We start from the raw sequence: 24,151 nt of genomic DNA on the forward strand, positions 1-24,151 counted from the left end.
CAGGATTTCCCCAATGAATATGCATGAGATCTATTTGCATGCACTGCTTTCAATGCATATTCATTGGGGAAATCCTGAAAACCCGACTGGATTGCGGCCCTCGAGGACCGACATTGGACACCCCTGCCTTATCAGATTCTGAGTTGTAGAAGAAGGTTCTAGGTAGGGTTAGCATAAGGCTCCAGAAAAAGGAGGATGGATTCAGACATCCGGGTTTTACTTTCATTGAAAGCAATGGGAATAAGGAGGACAGGCTGAGACATCTGGGTTTAATTCCATTGACAACATTGGAAGTAAAACCCAGCTGTCTCAATCCGTCCTCCTTTTTCTGGAGCCACATGGTAACCCTAGTTCTGGGAGTCCCAGAGCTAGTCACAAAATGTTCAATACAAAAGGTATCATCACTTTTCGATTGTTTGATGTCTCTGTGTTAGGCTCAGTGACGTCAGCATAAAATAAAACTAAGGGAAAGTTTCTGCATAACACGGACCTGATAGGAAGGTAGGCAACTAACCCTAAATGACTATTTATACAGCCACCCCTGCCATTTGAGTCACTAAGCAGCGTCTCAGATTTATTTCCAGAGTCCAGGCCACAGCTGCAGGGGTTAAGTTCCAGGCAGACCTCTCAGTTCTATTGTGTGGGGATTATCCTCGCGTGCAAAAGGCGCATGCGCCAACTTGCTCAAGGAAAACTTTTGAGGCGTTTCTGTTTTCATTAAAAGGTGTGCCAGACTCGGTTGAAACATACTGAGGTGCTAAACTGCTTAAATACATGCAAATCTAAGGTCAGAAAAGAAGCCCCCTTTGTATAATTAGCCTAATCTCAGTTGTTCTTCGAATGTCCCAATTCTTAGGCATGTAAGAGGCCTATTGAAAAGTTCATTCAAAAGTATCGCCTACCCAACAGCTGTTTTTTGTTGTTGTTTTTGTTAAGTACAGTACTATTCTCTCGCTTTCAAGTTCACAATCTTTTCAAAGCAACGCTTTGTTAAACTCATTTCCTAACTTTGTGTTCCCCGCTGATTCTAAGCCTCCAGCCCTGACTTTTTGGGTGCGACCCTGCTCCTTAATTAAATACACCGAAATTAAGATCAGCAAACAAGTGGTAAAGTAGGTGATGCTTTTTGGTCGACTTCGTGCAAGAAATGCAAAAGAGGGCTGCGAGGACAACCTCTTACAGCCGCGAAAAGCAAATCTGCGACTCTAAAAACTTCCCAACTTCTTTCAAAGTGATTGGGGGGAGTTTAAACCAAGTTTCAAGTTTTATTAAAATTTGATTGAACGACTTACAATAAAATAGTACAATATCATTTGTTGTTCTGTTGCTTTTGTAATTCAGCATGACTATTGGTATCTTTATTTTATTTGTAATGCATATGTGGTCTCCCATTTCATGCACTTTAATGTACTTGGCAAGTGTTTTCCTTGTTCTTTGTGCTTTCTTTTCGGGAGCACTCTATTGTTGGACTTTATTTTCCTATAAAATCAATAAAGCTGAACTAAAAAAAAACCCCAAAAGGAAACAGGAACTGCAATTCATAATTGGACAGACATCTAGGGTAATGGCAAAAACCAAGCTCTGATTTTCCAGCAAAACGCCGCAAGCATGGCGCCCGCCACCACAGCACAAGCAAAGCGTTTGAAGTCCCAAAAGAGATTAAAACCTCCAGCACCTTTTTTTTATTAAGGCTTCTCCCTCACCTCAAACACGATCAAACTAAAACCAAGCACCGCCCTCGTTTGTGGTGTTTTTTTTAATAAAACGTAAAATATTTCTCATGCAAATCAAAACCACATGTCTAAGAAGCGACGCTGGGCAAAACCCCTAGAAAGAGCACGTGGGCGCCGGAACAGAGATAGGGGGCGTGTCCTCGTGGCTGACGTCGCAAGGCGCGGGGCGGGAACAGAACGAGGGGGGTTCTACGGGATAGACTGGAAGGGGGCGGGGCCGGCGAGGCTCCGATTGCCGCAGCCGGGCTTGTTTGTGGAGAGAGAGAGCATTGCGGATCCGTCTTTCGGGGCTCAGGTCCGGGTTCGGCAGCGGGGAAACGGCGCTCATTCCGCGGCGGGAGAAAGCGTTCGTTTTTGGGTTTTTTTGCCCCTCGTGGATCTTGAAACGAGTTAAAAAGCCCGTCGCCTCGGGCCGGAGCTCTTCGTCCAGGTGTCAAACCCGCCGCACGCGCTCCCGGGCTCCTGCAGAAATGTGACTCTTCGCGTGCGCCTGAAGACCAGACCATCCGGCGCTCGTTGCAGCCTCTCCGGATCCCGCAGTAAGTTTGTGCGTCTCCCCCCCCCCTCCCTTGTTTTATTCTCCTTCACGAATGGAATAGGTGGTATCGATCGACATGCAAGAAAAATAGCTTTAAATCCGATTTTGGCTCTTATTTGCCTGCACGGATGCTTTTCTAGTGAATTTTTCTGTGTTAGGGGATAATTCTGATGATTCGTTGCTCATATTGGGCTACCTCGTATTTCATGATTTTGCCACTGTGAACCGCCTGGAAGTCGCAAGATTATGGCGGTATAGAAAAAAAATAAAGTTATTATTTATTATATATTGGAAGCACAAACGGAATTGTGAATGCACAATTTAAGTTTGCAAAGTAATGAAGCATAGAAAACTTGGCGTTTGCTAAAGTGTCTTTTTCAACCTCCCCCCCCCCCCACCTAAAACTGTTCACGTTTGAGCTCGTTACTAGCAAGGCAGGATTAAACGTTTCAGATTGTAACGCGGTATTTTTCAAAAGGGTGCCTGGGGTTGTGCTTAGCGATGCTTTCGAGCGTTCTGTGTTTGTAGGGCGAGCATCGGAAACATGCTCTAGTAACGAGCTACCTTTCCCTTTTGATCTTCTTTGTTTAGATTTAACATGCGCGTTAAAATGGAGACGAATGTAACGGTGCTGCGCTCCTTTTTTAACGCTTTTATCAAGAAACTATTGCCCTGATCTCTTATCTATTTGTCTTTTAGAATAAGCTCTTCGGCTGATTGCAGTGTACGGGTCCGCGTGAATAAGTGCTGGGGGGGGGGGGGGGGAGGAATGTGCCCCAAATACCTCTTTTGTGTTTTATGCACTCTGCAGAACTTCCATACACAGCAACGGGGCCCCTGGGCTCATTGTGTGTGCGCTTGCATGCATTTGCTGGGTTCAGTTTTCCCTGGACTTCGCAGGGGATTGGAGTCGTTTTCCTGTGATCCCTTTCTCTGCGGGGAAATTCAAGGACACTCGAGTCAGGGTCTACATTACAGCAGTGGAGAGATCTTGCAGGTTTTTAGCCAAAGAGAAAACGAGCTTTCTGGGATCCCGAGTCTAGGAAACCGTTTTGCAGGATGAGCTGGTTCAAGTTTTTATCCCCGGACGTAGCGGTTGTGCGCTTCATCTGAAAAGCCGTGATTTTGAACACACAAGAATTTTTTTACAGCCTGAAACTGTAACGCCTTTTTTTTTTTTTTTGTAAAGTACCGTTAACTTCTGGCCCCCATTTCCATCCTAATCTCTAGCTGACAAAAAGCATGAGCAGTTTCAATCATGGGTTGTTTTGTTTGTTTTTTTTTTTTACTTTTATAACATTTTATTGAAGAAATGCAAAAAATACATAATAATATAATAGAGTAAAATAGTCATTACATTTAAATTTTACCATATTAACTTCTAATAAATGTTTATCATTCCTTCAAAATAAATTTTCAAATTATCTATTGCATCTCTCAGTATATTCCCTCAATTTCCGACCCCCTTATTCCCCCCCCCCCCCCATTGTTGTTAATGCATTAAATCAATGTTGGCATTTCGTTCTATTAAATAGCACAGGTATCTTAACTTGATTCATTTCTTCTCCTTATTGCAAGTAGGCTGAATTTTTATGCAGATGACTATCACTTTGGCTGGCCTGCTGCATAATTCTTCATATGTAATTTGACCATATTAATTTTTCCAAAGGGTACAACATGAGGGAAAAAATCTTTTCAAATATAGCCTTTAATCTTTGTACTGTGTAAGCTTTTCCAGCCCCAGGACACTTTCTGATGCATGTTGCAGGGGTACACGTGTTAACATTTTGGTAGGAAAGGCACGGATTGTCTGTTTGCCCTGTAGCCCTTTTTGAATAGGGTCATTATTTCTATAGAAACTGGAATCCTGAGCTTTAAAAGAGTAAAGTATTATGTAGAGCTGGGGGGGGGGAGGAAACCCAGTGCAAGCTGTGCATGCTAAGCAGAATCCCCCTTCCTCCAACACATAGGCACAGACTGTCAGGCCCCCGCCCCCACCCACTGATTCACCAGTAGAAAAACAGATGTCTTTGGCTAAAACCTGAGCTCAGACAGTCAATTGTCCATGGGCACCTGCCTTGTATCTGCCAACTGGACAGAGTAAAAATAACTGGTGGGGCGACTAGCTTGCAACTCATGAGCGTAGGCCCCCAAAAAAATTGCTGTTAAAAAAATCCCACGGGTCGCCGCAGTGCTGGTAAGTTTAACGATGTCAAAATGACGCGCGAACTTTGCAGAGGTCCTTAGAGATCCCACCCGGTCAGTCATTGGAGAAAGCGGCTGAAACGTGCGCGGAATAGTCCACGGAAAGAGGCGTAAATGTGCGCATGCGCCAGAAAAAGCAATGTCGTAGACACGCCTCATGGTGCCTTATTGTCGATGCTATTGGATGGAGCGGAAGGGAGGGGGTGGAGAACGACCAGCAGAACCGTGCAATCAGCAGCTTTCAACGAACGTGCATAAGACACGCCTGTAATATGCGCGCTTGAGACGCAGTTTTAACACACATGCTTATGTGCATAGTACCCTGTCCCAAATGAATGCATCAATACGTGACTCTAGACGCAGTTTGTTTGCTTTTTCATTTGCTGTTTTTGAGATATTTGTTTGCCCATAAGTACAAGCAATACAATTTGTATCTGAAATAATGATGGTGACATCCGCCAGGTTTTGGAGTGTCTCTTTTTTTAATTTCCATGTCATGCAATCGTGCGCCTGGGACATGCTTTAATCAGTACTAGCACCCACAGACCATCTAATAATTTTAGAGTGATAAAAAGTTGGCGCTTTGAATTGTACATCATTAGGCGATGTCGGAACATTGCCTGGAGTGCTTGTCATCTTCCGCTCAACCAGTTCTTGACCCAGCCCGTCACTTTGGAGCCCATCCCAAGAGCACTCAGTTTATTTATTAGACACCTGTGTGGAACACTGTCAAAGGCTTTGCTAAAATCTAAATACACCACATCTAGCACCCTCCCTCTATCCAATTCTCTGGTCACCCAGTCAAAGAAATTAATCAGATTTGTCTGACGAGACCTACCTCTAGCGAATCCATGTTGTCTCCAGTCCTGTAATCCACCAGATTCCAGAAACGTCACCATTCTTTGTTTTAAAAGCGTTTCCATTAATTTGCTTACCACAGAACTCAGACTTTCTCTACTTCCACTTTCGTGGAGAGGAACCAAGTCCACCCTTCTCCAGTCCTCCAGTACCACTCGAGACTCAAGAGACTCATTGAAAAGGTCGGTCAGTGGAGCCACCAGAACGACCCTAAATTCCTTCAGCGCCCGCAGATGTAAACTAAACTAAACCTTAGGTTTGTATACCGCGCCATCTCCACAAGCGTAGAGCTCGGCACGGTTTACAGGGTTAGATTGAAAAGGAGCTACAATGAAGGGTTATAGGAAAGGAGCTAGGAAGATAAAGAGGGACAGGGTACCAAAGAGCAGGAAAAGAGCCAAGTTTTCAGGTGTTTGCGGAAGGATTGGAGGGAGCTTGAAATTCTGAGCGGGGATGTGAGGTTGTTCCAGAGTTCTGTGGTTCTAAAGGGGAGGGATGTTCCTAGTTTTCCTACGCGGGATATACCTTTTGCAGAGGGGAATGATAGTTTCAGTTTTTGGGAGGATCTAGTGGAATTAGGGTTAGAGGAGTTCCAGAAGAGTGGGATAACGGGAGGGAGGATGCCATGTAGGATCTTGAAAGCTAAACAGGCATATTTAAAGTGGACTCTGGAGTGAACTGGGAGCCAGTGAAGTTTGGACACCATCCGGTCCCATCACTTTGCCTACCTTTATTTTAGCTATTTCCTCACGAACACAACCCTCTGAAAATCGATCAGGGTCTACCACTCCTCCATCCCTATTTGTCTTTCAGTAGACCTCTCATCTTTTTACATTGATCTAGCTGTTTTCCTCTTTTCTTTTGGGCAGTTGGGTCTGGTTCCATGAGGTTTTCTTTGCACCTACACAGGGATCCCACCCCGCTCCACATATACGATACTGTAAGTTCTTGGCTCTTAGCTGAGCGGCTCCTGCATAACCCCGCAATCATGCGTTCTAAATCTGGCCAGTAGGTGTCAACGCTGAGCAGTCGCTATGTCCCTCTGCAGCATCCCCAGTTCTGATGATCATAGCGTGTAGAAAGCCTGAATTGGACCCAGATCGATCTGAATGGCAGTGCACAGCACTGTAGGTGTTTTATCTTAACAAGAGCAATTGTGCTTCAGAAGGCTTTGTTGGATGGGCCATTTGGCCTTTATCTGCTCTTATATTTCTATGTTGGCAAATGGGTTTTCTGGTAATGCGTTTAAATTGGTTCTGCTAGGGGAGTGTTATTGTAATTCTAACTGGTTTGGGAGAGCGGTGTTGCCAAAACATCCAGGTGCTTTGCAAGAAGCATTCCAGGCATTTTGATCGAACTGGCTACACCCGTTATCCCAGTGCAACCAGTCAAGGTGGGCAGTTAGTAAAATGTACAGGTAGGGAAAGCGCCTCCAACGGGTCCAAAATGCAGCTATCCGCCTCCTACACAGCCTCAACTACCATGATCCCATCTCCTCAGCACTCCGCGCTGAACACTGGCTCCCAATTAACCAACGCTGTGCATTCAAGGCCCTGGCAATAGCACACACAAGAATTTATGCCACCCCCCCCCCTCCTACATAAAATCCAAGCTACCCATCTACATCCCCACCCACACCCTCCGCTCAGAAACGGAGATACGCCTATGCATTCCCCCCGGAAGGTCCCTCCTCTCAGAAACCGCCCACAAACGCTCCTACAGCCACTTCATTCCCCAACTCTTGAACCAACTCCCCCCCCCCTCAACTCAGACTACAGAACTCACTAATGACATTCCGGAAAATGGTAAAGACCCTCCTCTTCAACTAAAGGTCACCCTCAGTCTACACCCAACCCCCTTAAACCCCACCTCTACCCTTCTTTCTCCATTCTAATCTTCTGCCTAAATTTCTGTATAGTCCACTCTCAGCCTATACTCAAATAACTTGTATCTAAACTAAACTACTTATATTTAAACTACTGTTCTTAATTTGCTGTATAGTCCCTATATTTACACTGCTGTACAATCTCGTATGTCCAAGTATTTAAATCTACTGTATAATCTTGTATGTCCAATTCACTCCATTGTGAATGTTTACTTGTAAACCGTTCTGAGCTACTGGGAGGACGGGTGTCAGGTCAAAAGCGCGCCGGGACAAAGGCGCGCCCAGACAATTGAGGGCAGCGCGGAGGCGCGCGCCGCTCAAACTTACTGTTTTTAGGGCTCCGACGTGGGGGGGGAACCCCCCCCCCACTTTACTTAATAGACATCGCGCCGCGTTGTGGGGGGTTTGGGGGGTTGTAACACCCCACATTTTACTGAAAACTTCACTTTTTCCCTGTTTTTAGGGAAAAAGTTAAGTTTATAGTAAAATGTGGAAGGTTACAACCCCCCATAACGATGGCGCAATATATATTAAGTAAAGTGGGGGGGGTTCCCCAACAAACCCCCCCGTCGGAGCCCCTAAAAACAGTAAGTTTGAGCGGTGTGCGCCTCCGCGCTGCGCTCAATTGTCTGGGCGCGCCTTTGTCTTTCGCGCTGTTTTCTATGAACCGGGAGGACAGGATAAAAAATCTAAATAAATAAATACCTAATTGCTATTCAGTGTAACCTGCTAAGAATATAAGCAGTGCATTAAAAAAATGTATAATATAGTTGTGTGCTACTAATTTGAGTACATTAAAGGGTGATTTGCTCTTTTGATAAAAAAATAAACAGCTTAATACTGTATGGGGTCCTTGTACTAAGGCGGGCTAGCCATTTTAGGGCACGCTAAACCGGCTAGTAAAAGAACCCCTATGTTAGCTAATGTAGGCTGCTATGTTAAGAAGCCATGTCGGAACCCGACTTTGAATCTGCGCTGAATAGAGAAGGTGGCAAGAAACCCGTCTTTAGGATTTCATTTTGTAAATTGCCTTAATGCAGGGATCTCAAAGTCCCTCCTTGAGGGCCGCAATCCAGTCGAGTTTTCAGGATTTCCCCAATGAATATGCATTGAAAGCAGTGCGTGCACATAGATCTCATGCATATTCATTGGGGAAATCCTGAAAACCCGACTGGATTGCAGCCCTCAAGGAGGGACTTTGAGACCCCTGCCTTAATGTATTTATTGGCTCGTACAGAAATGTAGAAAGCGAAGAATGAAGGCAGATAAAGAGGATATGGCCTATCCAGCCTGCCCTTCCTCTCCCTTTCGAGATCCTGTACACAGGTCCCAAGTTTTCTTGAATTTAGAGAAGTAATTATTTCTACCACTGCTCCCGGGAGGCTGTTGTCCAGATTCGCCACCCTTTCCATAAGTATTTCCTCGGGTTACTCCAGAGTCTGTCCCCTTTCAACTTCATCCTATGCCTTCTCATTCCACAGCTTCCTTTCAGTTACATAAGAACATAAAGAGTTGTCATACTGGGACAGACCAAAGGTCCATAGAGCCCAATATCCCATTTCCAAAAGTGGCCAACCCGGGTCACACAAGTAACTGGCAAGATCCCAAGGAGAAAAACAGATTTGATGTTGCTTATCCTAGGAATAAGCAGTGGATTTCCCTAAGCCACTTTAATAATGGTTTATAGGCTTCTCTTTTAGGAAATTAAACCTTTTAAAATCCCTGCTAAGCTAACCACTTTCAGTACTTTCCCCAGCAACAAATTCCAGACTTTTAATTACATGTTGAGTGAATAAATTATTTTCTCTACTTAGTAGATATAAAACAAATTTAGTAGTTCCTCAGCGGTCAGATTCGCCAGTTAAAAGTTTCCAGCATGAGACTTCTGCTCATAACTCGCCTGCCTCGTGATGGCTTTGCCCTTGCCGATCTTCCCACTGCTAATTTTAACGCCATGCACCCCTTACAGCTGCTATAGGAGCTTCATGTAGACTGGAAATCCCACAGTGACAAACAACGAATATGGAATCACATGCTCTAGCTCTGCAGAGCTTTCAGAGCGGTTTTCACTGGTTCTGCCTGTTATTCAGATAACACCACGGAGAATGGTAACAGAGGAGTCCCGTCGGTCAGGGGCATTTCAAAGGCGTGGAATAGATTGACTGTACGCTCGTTCAGGACTAGCTTAGCATACACACTAGGACTAGCTTAGCATACACACTAACTAAATCAGTGTGGGTTCAAATCCCACACTGCTCCTTGTGACCCTGGGCAAGTCACTTAATCCCCAATTACCCCAGGTACATTAGATAGAGTGTGAGCCTGCCAGGACAGACAGGAAAAAATGCTTGAGTACCTGAATGTAAACCACTTAGGCTGCCTCGATCTACTGGCAGGCCAGGTTTTCAGGATATCCACAATGAACATGCATGAGAGAGATTTGCATACCAAGAAGGCAGTGCAGGCAAATCTCCCTCATGCATATTCATTGTGGATATCCTGAAAACCTGGCCTGCCAGTAGATCTTGAGGACTTGGGCAGCCCTGATTAGACTATAAGTGGTATATAAATAAAATAACTTATTTAACTGTATAAACAATTTGCTTTGAGTTTTAGCCTCCCTTTTGTGAATCCCAACTCACTCTGAACCAGCCCATCATGTCCCCATCTAATATCTGCATTTGACCCCTTGGCTATAGGATAAGTGTCCTATCTTTGTTATTTGAATGTTCTGATTTGTGCTTATTAAATGCTTAATAAGTATTTTCTCTCCCTTCTATCTCGTTTGAATTTCAGTGCTGTCAATAAGTATATTTTTGAAACTGTTTCATGGCAGTCCTATTAAGTTTCGATTTACTGATTTTTTTTTTAACTTGTATTTGTTTGTTTTTGATCTTTTGATTACTGTTATGCTCTTAACAAAATTGTGAGTTTTATGTTGAATTGCACTTACTGTACGCTGCCTTGGTTAACAAGTCCAAATACATAAAAATCAGCTTGATATATTTGGCTCAATTTATGGTGTCAGGTCAAAAGCACGCCGGGACAAAGGTGCGCGCAGACAACTGAGCGCAACGTGGAGCCGCGCGCCGAAGGAAATGACTGTTTTAAAGGGCTCCGATGGGGGGTATGAGGAGGAAACCCCCCACTTTACTTTATACAGATTGCGCTGCGTTGTGGGGGGTTTGGGGGGTTGTAACCCCCCACATTTTACTGAAAACTTCACTTTTTCCCTAAAAAACAGGGAAACAGTTAAGTTTCCAGTATAATGAGGGGGGTTACAACCCCCCAAACCCCCCCCAACGCCGCCGCGATCTGTATTAAGTAAAGTGGGGGGGGGGTTTCCCCAACAAAACCCCCCGTCGGAGCCCCTAAAAACACTCTTTTTCATCGGCGCGCGCTTCCGTCTTGCGCTCAGTTGTCGGCGCGCGCCTTTGTCTTTGGCGGTTTTGTCTATGAACCCAATTTATTGCCAGATGCAGAAAACCCCCGTTTTCATGGCTTCGTTGTTTTAACTCTTGACAAACAACTGACCCTGGAAAAACACACAGATCTATTGTTCAAGAAATGTATTTCAGTCTTATGGAAGCTTCGTACCATTAAGAAATTTTTTGACGAACCTTCTTTTCGTCTACTGGTACAAACATCCATTTTGAGTATCTTGGATTATTGTAATATTATATACTAGTTTTATAGCCCGTTACATTAACGGGTGCTAGAATATATGTGTGTCTGTCTGTCTTTAATTCTTTCTCTCTCTCTGTCTCTCCTTTGCGCTTTCTGTCTTTCTTTTTCCTTGGCTGTCCACCACCACCCCTTGCCTGCTCCCTCTGTCCATTCTCCCTTCCTTTTACCTACCCTGTCCTGCAGTAGGCCTCCCTTCCTTTTCCCCCCTGCTCTGGAGCACTGGGACACTGAATTGTACATCTTATGTAAATACTTGAAACTTGATTTCTCATTCCCTGCAGCCCTCACCTGTCTGTCCAGTCTAGTCTCTCTATTTTGTTCCCTTCACCTATTCCCTTCCTTCTACCTTGCAGATCTCTCTCTACCTCCTTCTTCCTCTCCCTAGCCCACAGTCGTCAGTTTGGTACTTCTCTGAAATATCCTGCTCGGATGCCGGTGGTACCGCTCCCCACCCGCCACACCTGCGCTCGGTCCTCCTTGTGGGGGGTGCAGCGGGGAATGCGGAAGTCATAAGGGCAGAGTGGGGAGGGGAAGAGAAGGCTCCGAATGGGAGAGCCGGCGTCGGTTTGCGTTTGTTCCTTTAGGAAGCCTCGATCAGCATTAGGGTTTTGCCGGCCGCCAGCGGTAGAAATAAAACTTTCGCCTCAAGCCGCCGTGGCCTCCTCTCAGCAGCTGCAGCTCCGTACTACCTTTGCACCGCCTTTCGCCTCGAGAGCAGGGAAGGGCGTGCATGCGCAGTTGTCTTGCCTCGCGTGAGGCCAGACCGTAAGCCGCGCATGCGCACTTCTTAGCTACAGCTCATGGAAAACGGACGCACGCATAGGAAGTGCGCATTTGTGGCTTACCGTTTTATTATATTAGATTTAGGGGCTTTTAAAAAAAACACTCAAAAAAACTAAGACTTATCCAGAACACCGCGGTTCGCCTCATCTGTGGTCTAAAAAAATAGGAGCACGTTACCCCTTTCTATCAAAAACTTCATCGGTTGCCAGTGGAGTCTAGAGTTCTGTTCAAATTTTCCTGCATCACTTACAAAGCAGTTTTTGGGATGCTACCTGATTCCTTGCCTCTCATTTTTCTTTCAATAGTTCTAATAAGGAGTACTCGCAGAATAAACCTATTCAGTTACCCTTCTTTTAAATCATGCCAATACAAAAAGTTTTTTGATAGAATTTTATCATTCCAGGCCGCCAAACTGAATACGTGGCTTGGGAAATAAATACTAGAGGCCACTTCTTACTTTGATTTTAGAAAATCACTAAAAACACTCTTGTTTGACATGTTTTCCTCTTAGTTTCGTCATTGCCTAATCTATCACGAATTCTTATCATTTTTTATATCCTAACTTCTTTATTATCTTAATTTTTATTGATTTTTATCAGATGTATTATTTTATTGATTGTTTTTATTGTATTCAGATATTGACTGTTTGTTCTGTAGTTTAGATATTGACTGTATGTATTCTTTGTTGTAATCCGCTTTGAACTTCTGGTATAGCGGTATACAAGAAATAAATTATTATTATTAACTTAAAGTCCCTTTTGATTAATGCCTTTGCCCTTGGAGCTGACGGTCTCCTTTGTAGCACTGTACAAATGTCTTAAGTTCCGTCAGGTTTGAAGTATTCAGAGAGCATTTGGCGGAGAGAATTTGGGGGATAGGATTCCTCTAAATTCCTGTGTGTCTGCTCAGAGCCTTCTGGCTGGCAGTGCAGGCAACACTAATGGTCTGGTGTCTTGGGGGGGCTGAGGGTCAACCCTGTGGGTGGTTATAGTGGCATAGTGAGGGTGCGAGGCGCCCACCCCCTGCTCTGCCACCCTTCCTTTCCCCCATACCTCTAATTGTTCACTCCTGAAAGCAACAAACTTCAACGTGCTTCTCGCAACCCCGGCAGCAATCCCTCTGATGTCACTTCCTCTGTGTGGCACCTGGAAGTGACATTAGCAGAAGAGCTGGCGCGGTCGAGAGGAACACGTTGAAATTGGTGCTTGTGGCAGTGAACAATTAGAGGAAGGGGTGTGGTGAGGAGGAGGGGAGCCAGTGCCCCCACCAACATGGCACCCGGGGCGGACATCCCCTCCTCCGCCTTACTACACCACTGGGTGGGGTAAAGAATAAACTTCCAAGGTATGTTTTCAAAATGCTCTCATTTACTCTTAAAACTTAAACTGGAACACAGACTGTAAAGAGTTCCTCTGCTGGTTAGCAAGCTTCCTTAAGTAACTCTAAAGTTAAATGCAGGAGGTATCAAAAGCAGAAGGGTACAGAAGGCCAGTGTGTGGTGCATTGGTTAAAGCTACAACCCCAGGGTTGTGGGTTCAAATCCTGCCCTGCTCCTTGTGACCCTGGACAAATCACTTAATCCCCCAGTGCCCCAGGTACATTAGATAATGTGAGCCCGCCGGAACAGATAGGGAGAAATGCTTGCGTACCTGAATAATTTGTAATCTGCGTAGAATTGTAGGCTATGTGGTATACATATAAATAAATAAATAAAAATCAAATAAAAAAAGAGTTCCTTTTTATAGGTAATCCACTGTTTAACAAGTATGTACACGATAAGAGAAATAAATTGCCTTTTGCTTTTTTTTAATCCATAATATTAAAAGTAAACTGATGCTAGAAAGGTTCTCAAAAGGTGGTATGTATTCCCCAAAAGTAGCGATTTAAAAAAAGCAAGTCATTCTCCAAAAAAACCAAGAGGTTGGCGGAGAATAGTGAAGATTCGCTAAATTTGCTTGTGCCCATTGCTGTTGATAGCGATGGGCATATGCACGTAATAAACGCAACCCCCCCAAAAAAAAAAACACCGAAGTTAAGCAATCCTCCACCCAACAGCAGGAGATGCCAACTCTCTTCCACTGCCAAGCAGCACATCTCCCCACATTCCCTCAGCAGCAGGAAAGATGCCCACTCCTGTCGTCACGCAACCCCGCCCTCTCCCTCTTACCTTATTTAGATGGCTGGATGGAGGGTGCCTATTCCCTCTGGCCAGCAGGCCCACCTCTTCAAAATGGCGGGCCTCCCCCTCCTCAGATGCATAAAGCTCCTCCCCTCCTATGGGAGGGACCTTATGCATCTGGACCAATCAGACCCTTAGGCCCCTCCCCAGATGCACTGTCAAATCTTACTTTCTTGTCAGTGCACGAACCAATCAGCGCTCAGGCACTGATCAGAAAGTAAGGCAACAACAGCTCATACCTGTTGGTAAATTTTAGCTGTAAATGTGGCACAATGAGGTTAGAGAATCACATAGTGATTTATAGAGAACTAGTCTTATAGCCCGTTACATTAACGGGTGCAAGAATATATGTGTGTGTGTCTGTATTTTTTTTTCTCTCTCCTTAGCTGCTTTCTGTATTTCTGTCTTGTCATTTTTTTTTTTTCCTTGGCTGTCCACTACCACCCCTTGCCTGCTCCTCCCTGTCCATTCTCCCTTCCTTTTACCTCCCCTGTGTCCTCCACCACCCCATCACTGCTCACCTTATCCAGCAGAAGCCCTTCTCCCTTTGTTTTACCTCCCCCTGTCCATCATCACCTCCTTCCTGCTCCCCCTGTCCAGCAGTAGGCCTGTCTTTATTTTTCTGCCCCCCTCCCTGTTCATCAGCACCTCTTCCCCTGTCCATCAACACCTTTTCTGCCCTCCATTTCCGTGTGTTGCAGCATTTCCCTCCCACCCCACTTCCCTGTGCAGTATTTTCCTCCCCCCCATACATTCCTTCTTAACTCCATGCCCTACTATGTTTTTTCCGGGTTTGGCTGTCACGGCCAGCAGTCGCCGTGGCCGACATTGGACTCTGGCCGCTGCGGCTGACATCCGACTCGGGCCGCCGTGCCGCAGGAGAAGCAGTGCCCAACTTAAAACCCGTAAGGGCGGTCGAAATCCGCCTCGGGGGGGGGGGGAGGAAGAGAGAGAGCGGAGAGGCGGCGACCGCTGCGTCTTTGAACAGGGAGCAGGACAGACGCGCATGCTCACGGAAAACCGGCGCACACATAGGAAGTGCGCATGCGCGGCCTAGCATTTTATTATATTAGATTGTAATATGTTTGCATGGCAGAGTCTGCTACAAAACTCAGAAAAGACCTCGGTAAGCCGTTTTAATAATCTGTCGGCTGGAACCGGTTTAACGATACGTTGAAGGCAGATTTTAGTTTTGAGAATCTGCCCCTCAGTTCCTCGTTGAGGGAGCTAAGTAAGCTCTTTGGTGGGCCTTTGGTGGGGTTGCCAATTCACTGCTCTTCGACATTCATCTTAGCTGAATTCTTTCCTGGGAGGAAAAAGATGTGGCTTTTCCCTTGTAATTGGGCTCAGTACATTCTCCTAGAATGCTTTGAATCCCATTGGACTGTGTTTGTTTATTAAGACTTGCTATATTGTATATTCCACAACAAGGATCTAACGCCACCTGCTTTCCCTTTGCTTATTTTTTTTGAAGCGGGGCCAGAATGTTTTGCCTGCAACTGCAGTGACATAACATTTTGACAGCCTGTTATACTGATAATCTGGCAAATGTGGCTTAATTAAAAATAATTGAATTGGATTCTGTTAAATTCTATTTGCGTACAGCCCAGGCTGGTTCACTGAATATAAGACTAAAAAGAGAGTACATAACAATCCCAAATACAAACTCCCCACCCCTCAAATCACAATTTGGGAACCTTGGAATACAGTTAGATTCAAAACTACTCTGATCCCCCAAATCTCAAGCAACCTTTAAGAGCTGCTTCTAATTGCAACTACACTGCCTCTCTCTTTTATGTTGGGAAGAAAATCTTTTTTCACAACTGCACATGCCATGTATCAGCTGGATCTGGAGAGGCCCATTGGTCTCCTACCCCCCCCCCCCACACACACCTATTCCACCCCCCAAAGTCCCCTACCTTATATACCCTTAATAAATCACACATCAGTTTGGAAAAAATTTGAGTCGCAGCTCTCTATTATAATAACAAATTATACAACCATCAAGCTACCACACAGTAAAACAGCTTTTGGCCCCATGACCCCGCCCCTGTCAGCAAGGGTCTGGGGGTGGTAGGTGCCCCCCTTCCCCTTCGACCGGGTCGCCAGCCCACCTGGGACCAGCTTCTGAACCGCTTCTGAAACTTAGTCTCATTCCTCAAGGTTTTTATTTGTTAACTATTGTAAACCAAGTCAAGCTTTCTTGGACTGATGTCTCGGTATATAAAGCCAAGCCTTAGATTAGATTAGATCTCCGGATGAGCTCGAACCCCTCCTAAACTCCCAACCTGGGAACCAGCCACCACGCAAAGGGAGGGAGGGCGGGAAAGCCACTGCCGAGGACCGGAAGAGACCAAACACTCGGCGGCTGCCAGGTGTATAATAAAAAACCCGTCCCGCATGCTGCCCCAACCAATCCCTGACTCCCAACCGCAGTGGGCCATGCTCTCTCCAATCCTAGGTTCCCTCTCTTCCCTTCGCCTCTCCTCCCCCCACCATCGAGAGCCAATCCCGATGGGTCGACAAGAGGGCCTTCCAGCCCCATGTTACATGCACCCATCGAGACTCGCTCTCGGGCTGATTTATAATGTCAAGGTTGGATTACTGAAATGCAGTGTACACTAGTCTCGCTATAAAGGGTTTGCACTGGCTCCATTTTATTCAAAATGCTGCAGCAAGACTGTTAGAAGCAACGTGACAATATCGCACCGGTTTTGCAAAAATGGTACTGGCTACCACTACAATACAGGGCTAAATTTAAAGCTGTGTCTGGTCTTCAAGGCCCTTAAAGGAAATGGCCCAGAGTACATGAACAGGGTCATCTGTATACCTTCAAGGTCATCGAAGTCCTTTCAAGGAGTATCCCAACCATAGAGATGAAGATAAAACTCTGGATGGACCACAATAGGCTGAAATTAAGCATTGGTTATGGTGAGATCTTTAGGCTCTAATGTCCCAGAGGCAGTTGAGTTACTGGGGGAGAGAGTGTTGGTGAGACGGGAGGTGAAGTATCTCAGTGTGCTTGTGGACTCGGGACTTATCCTGAAGAGGGAAGGTGTTAGCTTTAGTTCAGAAGATGTATTTCCAACTTCGGTTAGTGAATGGACTTAGGCCTTATCTGTTGGCTTCTCTGTTTAGGGCAGTGCTGCATTGTAGTCTGGTGTTCTTGGGACTGCTAGGGTCAGCTTTGTGTGTGCTACAGGTTGACCAGAATTCGGTGGTGAGATCTCTGTTTAGATTGGGAAGACGTGAGCATGTGACGGAGTACTTTATAAGTCTGTACTGGCTAAAGGTAAAAGATAGGATACGTTATAAGCTATTGGTAAAAGTTTTCATGTGCCTACAGAAGTTGGCACCCAACTCCAGAGTATCCTGCCATGTGTTTTGCCTCGATTGCTTCGGTCTACTGACCATTTCGATCTGCTGATTCCACCTGTGAGGGATCTGAGGCTATCGTTATCCAGGGATAGTGTTTTCCATTGCATTGGTCCCAGAGAATGGAACAGTCTTCCTGAGTATGTTTGTCAACAGCAGAATATACTAAATGTTAAGAAATTACTCAAAAGAAACCTGTTCTGTCAGGTGAAATACAGAAACTGAGATTGGTTAATTGAGGAGGAGTGGAGACGGTTGAGTGCAGGGTACTGGTCACTGATGTATTCTATGGTCTGGATTGTTTTATTGTTATAGTGATGTCTGTCGTTGATGCGACCTGTATGTTATATGTAATTTTGTATGAAAGTATGTAACTCGCCCTGGATAAGGGCGGAAGATAAACAAACATATCCTCTCCAAAGGATATAACCTGATGTAATATCTACTAGCAAGCCTTCTCCAGAATAGCCCCCACACTTGAGAATGCACACCAGTGGCCATACGGTCAGGGCCTTAAGGGGTGTTCAGTGAAGGCCCTGACTGCTGGCTGCTGCTTACTGCTGTGTGCTGCTTGCTCCCATATCTTTCTTCAAACTGGGCTGTGGGCTACTCGCTCGTGGCTCCTCCTCTGTGCTTGCCTAGACCAGGGGTAGGCAATTCTGGTCCTCGAGAGCCGGAACCAGGTCAGGTTTTCAGGATATCCACAATGAATATGCATGAGATAGATTTGCATCTCAAGGAGGCAGTGCATGCAATTACATCTTGTGCATATTCATTGTGGATATCCTGAAAACATGACCTGGGTCCGGCTCTCGAGGACCAGAATTGCCTACCCCTGGCTTAGAGGGACTTTGGCGTCGTGCACTCAGGGATTCGCTACAGCCCCAGAATCCCCTGAGTGCCAAAGACTGACCAGTCCCAAGCTAGCACGCGTCCTGCCATACTGAAGTGTGTTGTGCCATCAGGGATTCAGTTTCTGGAATGAATCCCATAGGCATTTTGTTTGATTGGTTGGGCTGACAGAACTTCTGAGTACGCCCAACCAATCAAAACAAAAAAACAACCCACCTATGGGATTCACTCAGGGCACTGACTCCTTGTTGCAATATTATTTTTTTACACTTGTCATTTTCCTGTTCTTTGAGGAAGGGGAGCAGAGGAGGAGAATGAGAATTTGTATAAAGAAAGGAGTGTGCCAGTAGAGAGGGAAATGCTTTTAAAACCAATAGGAGGAAATGTTTTTTTCACTCACATAAGATCTGGAACGCGTTGCCAGAGGTTGTGGTAAAAGCGGATAGCGTAACTGGTTTTAAGAAAGGTTTGGACAAATTCCTGGAGGAAAAGTCCATAGTCTGTTATTAAGACATGGGGGGAAACCTCTGCTTGCCCTGGATTGGTAACATGGAATGTTGCTACTCTTTGGGCTACTGGGCTTGATGGACCATTGGGCTGACCCAGAAAGAGATCTAGCACCCACTTTCTCTGGGATCTCCGACAGGCCCCAGTTTCCCTCCACCTCCCTTGCTGTGATGTGGTTCCCCCTCTCCTACTTTGCACTTTTGCCCCAGAGGGATGTCAGTGGGTGGGATTTGTCCTTGCAATTTGGGGTTTTTGTGTGTCTGGGCTGTGAGGGCACATCAGCTGACGGGGGGCTCCGTGGTTTGGTGGAGGGTTCAATTTTTTTTTCTTTTTACACAAGTTCTCTATTTTTGCTTTCACTGGAGTGGCTTGTCTGAACTTTCCAGAAGGGGGAGGGCCTGATCTTTATGTGTTTATCTATCATCAATCACTTAAATTTTCACTGGAGAGACTGCTGGGAATTTAAGTGGTTGACAGATTAATACATAAATTCATAAAAGCTATGCCCTCCCCCTTCTCCCCATGATTTAAAACAAATTATCGATGGTGGTGGTTGAGATTGCTGGGGAGTAAACGCTTGTAGCAGTGTACTGCCACTGTTGGCATTTTGCTTGCCTCCCTACATTAAATTGAATCAGGTTGGGCAGACTGGATGGACCATTCGGGTCTTTATCTGCCGTCATCTACTATGTTACTACTCTCTGGCAGTGCCCTTTCAGCAGGGCTAGTGAAAAGCATTAAGTACCCTAGAGGCAAACTTTCAGCTTTGCACAACGCCTCTCCCTCTCCCTCCCCCCCCCCGGCACTCATGTTAATGGTCACGTTTGAATGTGGGTTTCCATTCAGTGAAAATTCTGTGGTCGATTTTTTTTTTCCCCTGCAAATAAAGAATGAAATTTCAGGGGTTTGAGAAATGAAGACTAAGGGGTCCTTTTATCAAGCTGCGGTAGGGGGTTTAACGCGCGTAATACCGCACGTTAAACCGCCTGCCCTGCTAGCCGCTAACGCCTGCATTGAGCAGGCGTTAGTTTTGTAGCCGGCCGCGGGGGTTAGCGGGTGATGAAATGTCCGACGCACTAACCCCGCTAGCGCGGCTCGATAAAAGGACCCCTAAGGGCTCCTTTTACTAAGCTGCGGTAGCGTTTTTAGCGCGCGCTGCAGAGGTATCGCGCGCTAACCCCCGCGCTATGCGGAAAAACTAACGCCAGCTCAATGGAGGCATCAGCGTCTAGCCTGCGCGTCATTGTAGCGCACACGCAAAAACCATTAGCGCAGCTTAGTAAAATTAGCCCTAACATTCTTTCAAAACTAATAGTTTGTTTACAAGAATTAAATTGCATTGGCAGTTTACGTTTGGCTCCCTTGTAAGCAAATGTAAAGAAATTGAGTGGGATTTTTTTTTGGGGGGGGAGGGGGGTTGAGCAGGGACCGTTTTCTTCTTCTTTGTGACTCGGTACAGTGCTGCGTACGTCTGGTAGCGCTATAGAAATAATAGTAATAGATGCTAGCTCTGTGTGTGCTGAGTAGCCTAATATAGAGAAGGTGCCTTCATTTTACCCAGGAAGAGGTGATTTGTGGTAGTCAGCACTCCTGTCATTTTTTAAAAGATGATACTTATGCTTCCCATGTGATGAGTACTCCAATTCATTTGTAGCTCGGTAGTTTTTCAATGACAAGTGGAGAGCTCCATCTTCCCCACAACCAAAAAAATTTCGATGAGCTCAATCAAAAGACAAACAGTTGATGATTTTTGCTTATGATCATGAAGGTATCATCGTCACAGACAAAGTTCCATGTGGAAGAAGTGTCACAGCAGTGTATTATTGTGATTTTTTTTTTTTTTTTGCTAACAATATGCAGAAAAATGCACAAAACCCGACCTCGGTTGCTCTTGGCTGAGCCAATCATTCTTCATGACAACGCTCGCCCGCACATAGGGAATGTCGTCATTGAAAAACTACGCAAATAAGGCTGGGAGGTGTTACCTCATGCTCCCTACAGTCCAGACATGAGACCACCAGACTTCGACCTTTTTTCCAAAGTTAAAACAACCTATGCGTGGACATCGTTTTGCATCTCTGGAAGAGCTTTTTTTTTTCCGCCGGTATCTGAACCATTTGGCAACTGAACAAAAACGGTGTCTTGGATGGAAAAATGAAGCTTCCCGGACCTTGGGACTCGTCATTGCAAAGCAGGGAGACTATATTGAAGGATTGTAAAGAAATACATGAAAAAAAACCCCCAAAATGTAAATTTAAAAAAATAATGTGCATTATTTATGAAATGAGCCTTGTATTATACAATGTGTAGCTTATTGCATGCCTTAAATGATCTTGTAGTGGCCTTGTACTTGACTGGCTTTGTCTGCCCTAAACAAGGATGGCACAAATACCTACCTGCTTCCTATATTTTACTATTTGGTTTTGGTGTGTTGTTAAGATTTGATGCTACTTGTTCTTTCTTATCTATATTGTCCAGCAACTTAACAATAATTAATCATCTACAAAAATAAATAAATAGAACTCTGCCCTATGAGAGAGCAGGGATTCTGTTTGGTTTGTTGGAGGGTTGTTTTTTTTTTTTTGGGGGGGGGTTGCCTTTTATGCATTGCTGTGTGTTGGTAAACTGCTAAAATTTTGTTTATTGCTCTGTTGAAAATCTCTGTCTATATTGTTTTATGATGTCTCTCGCTCAGATGTCTTGCGCTCACTTGCCGGCGCTCAGATGTCTTGCGCTCACTTGCCGGCGCTCAGATGTCTCTTGCTCAGATGTCTTGCGCTCAGTTGTCTCTCGCTCAGATGTCTTGCGCTCACTTGCCAGCGCTCAGATGTCTCTCGCTCAGATGTCTTGCGCTCACTTGCCGGCGCTCAGATGTCTTGCGCTCACTTGCCGGCGCTCAGATGTCTCTCGCTCAGATGTCTCGCGCTCATTTGTCCCGCTCGTGCTTGTTACTGAAAATGATTTGCGCGGAAATGTCTTGCCGCTCACTTGTCTTGCGCCCGTTTGTCCATGCGCTTTTGTCTTGCGCGCATTTGACTATGAACCTTTATAGACAGCTTTTAATGCCGACAAGGTATATGAGCCCTGAATTATTTAACCCACCCACTCCAGGGCTAGGTCTTCCTAACACATACTGCCCCCCCCCACCACCCCTTTTTACTAAACCGTGATAGCGTTTATTAGTGCAGGGAGCTGCGCTGAATGCTCCGTGCTGCTCCCGACACTCATAGGAAATCAATTAAGTGACTTGCTCTGTAGCTCTCTTTTCTAATATAACTGATCCTATATCAAATCTAATTAAAATGACTTATTATGCAGTGCGGTAACTATAGTGCCTTAATTCTAAGGCAATTCATTTGGAGGCAGACTGGGCAAGTTCTAAGGCTCCAGCACTCTGTTTTGAAAGAAGTTGACTCATCTGAGATACCGTATTTTCACGCAAATAACGCGCACCCGTATAAAACGCGCACACGGGTATAGCGCGCAGAAATCACGATGATATGTACAAAAACTTTGGTATACCGCGCTCACGGGTATACCGCGCATGCTGCCCGACGCTCCTTTCGCCCGCCCTGACTTTCCGTGCGCTGTCCCGACTCTCCGTTCACCCCCCCTGACTTCCGTGCACTGTCCCCCCTTGAAGGTCTGTCCCCATCCTGAAAGCCTGATGCCCCCCCCCGACGTCCGATACATCCCTCCCCCCGAAGGACCGCCGACTCCCCAACAATATCGGGCCAGGAGGGAGCCCAAATCCTCCTGGCCACGGCGACCCCCTAACCCCACCCCGCACTACATTACGGGCAGGAGGGATCCCAGGCCCTCCTGCCCTCGACGCAAACCCCCCTCCCCCCAACAACCGCCCCCCCCAAGAACCTCCGACCGCCCCCCCCAGCTGACCCCCCACGACCCCCCCACCCCCCTTCCCCGTACCTTTGGTAGTTGGGCCAGAAGGGAGCCCAAACCCTCCTGGCCACGGCGCCCCCCTAACCCCACCCCGCACTACATTACGGGCAGGAGGGATCCCAGGCCCTCCTGCCCTTGACGCAAACCCCCCTCCCCCCCAACGACCGCCCCCCCCAAGAACCTCCGACCGCCTCGCCAGCCGACCCGCGACCCCCCTGGCGACCCCCACGACCCCCCACCCCCTTCCCCGTACCTTTGGTAGTTGGCCGGACAGACGGGAGCCAAACCCGCCTGTCCGGCAGGCAGCCAACGAAGGAATGAGGCCGGATTGGCCCATCCATCCTAAAGCTCCGCCTACTGGTGGGGCCTAAGGCGCGTGGGCCAATCAGAATAGGCCCTGGAGCCTTAGGTCCCACCTGGGGGCGCGGCCTGAGGCACATGGTCGGGTTGGGCCCATGTGCCTCAGGCCACGCCCCCAGGTGGGACCTAAGGCTCCAGGGCCTATTCTGATTGGCCCACGCGCCTTAGGCCCAAACCAGTAGGCGGAGCTTTAGGATGGATGGGCCAATCCGGCCTCATTCCTTCGTTGGCTGCCTGCCGGACAGGCGGGTTTGGCTCCCGTCCGGCCAACTACCAAAGGTACGGGGAAGGGGGGTGGGGGGGTCGTGGGGGGCGCCAGGGGGATCGCGGGTCGGCTGGGGGGCGGTCGGAGGTTCTTGGGGGGGACGGTCGTTGGGGGGGAGGGGGGTTTGCGTCGAGGGCAGGAGGGCCTGGGATCCCTCCTGCCCGTAATGTAGTGCGGGGTGGGGTTAGGGGGTCGCCGTGGCCAGGAGGGTTTGGGCTCCCTTCTGGCCCGATATTGTCGGGAAGTCGGCGGTCCTTCGGGGTGGGGGTGCGAGTGGTCCTGCCGGGGGGGGGGATGTATCGGACGTCGGGGAGTCGGCCGGGCAAGAGGGCTTGGGCTCCCTCTTGCTCCGATCGTGGATGCGGGTGCGGGTGGGAGCGCATGCGAGCGGTCGTTCGGGGTGGGGGTGCGAGCGGTCCTGCTGGGGGGGTGAATCGGGCGTCGGGCGGGGTGGGAACTATTTTTTAAAACTTTTGTATACCGCGCTCACGCATATAACGCGCGAGGGGTATGCGCGGTAGGTAAAAACGCGTATAACGCGCGCGTTATATGTGTGAAAATACGGTAATTAGATGGAGTGAAAAAAGGGCCTCGCCCAGGATTCAACCTGAGGCCAAGCCATCCCTACTCCCAAGAATTAAGCCACCCAGAAATAAATGGATTACTTTGGGCTCTAGCAGGCATGATGGGTAACACAGAAACAACCATGCCCTCAGACGATGATGATGCTCCAGGATGGAGAAGGGGAAAAATTTGGGAGAAGAGGAGGAGCAAAAATGTCAAAATGATACCAGTTAGTAAATAGAAATGATTAAATGCCTTTATTTGCATTCCCTATAATGGTGTACCTAGTGGGATTCCCAGTTTGTTTTTTTGGAGTTCTCAGGACAGGTTTCAGAAGACCTGCTTAAACCCTGGAGGGGATATCTAGTGGCATTTCATTTAGATAGATAGTTAATTTTCTATAACTTTCTCCCAAGGGAGCTCAGAATGGTTTACATGAATTTATTTAGGTACTCAA

General features: G+C 46.7%; 1 protein-coding gene across 4 annotated transcripts in view; it reads left to right on the top strand.

Moving 5' to 3' along the window:
- The first annotated feature begins 1,923 nt into the window (after positions 1-1,923).
- Positions 1,924-24,151, top strand: part of GPRC5B (G protein-coupled receptor class C group 5 member B) — an 89,080-nt gene continuing 66,852 nt past the window's right edge. For 3 of the 4 annotated variants that reach the window (XM_033962947.1, XM_033962946.1, XM_033962949.1), the window contains exon 1: positions 1,924-2,272. The gene's annotated coding sequence lies outside the window, so the exon portion shown is untranslated. Of the gene's footprint in view, positions 2,277-24,151 lie in introns of all 4 variants that reach the window. The other variant, XM_033962948.1, reaches the window with a different exon arrangement.

This window comes from Geotrypetes seraphini, chromosome 11 (assembly GCF_902459505.1).
Source record: "Geotrypetes seraphini chromosome 11, aGeoSer1.1, whole genome shotgun sequence".
Lineage (NCBI taxonomy): Eukaryota > Metazoa > Chordata > Amphibia > Gymnophiona > Dermophiidae > Geotrypetes > Geotrypetes seraphini.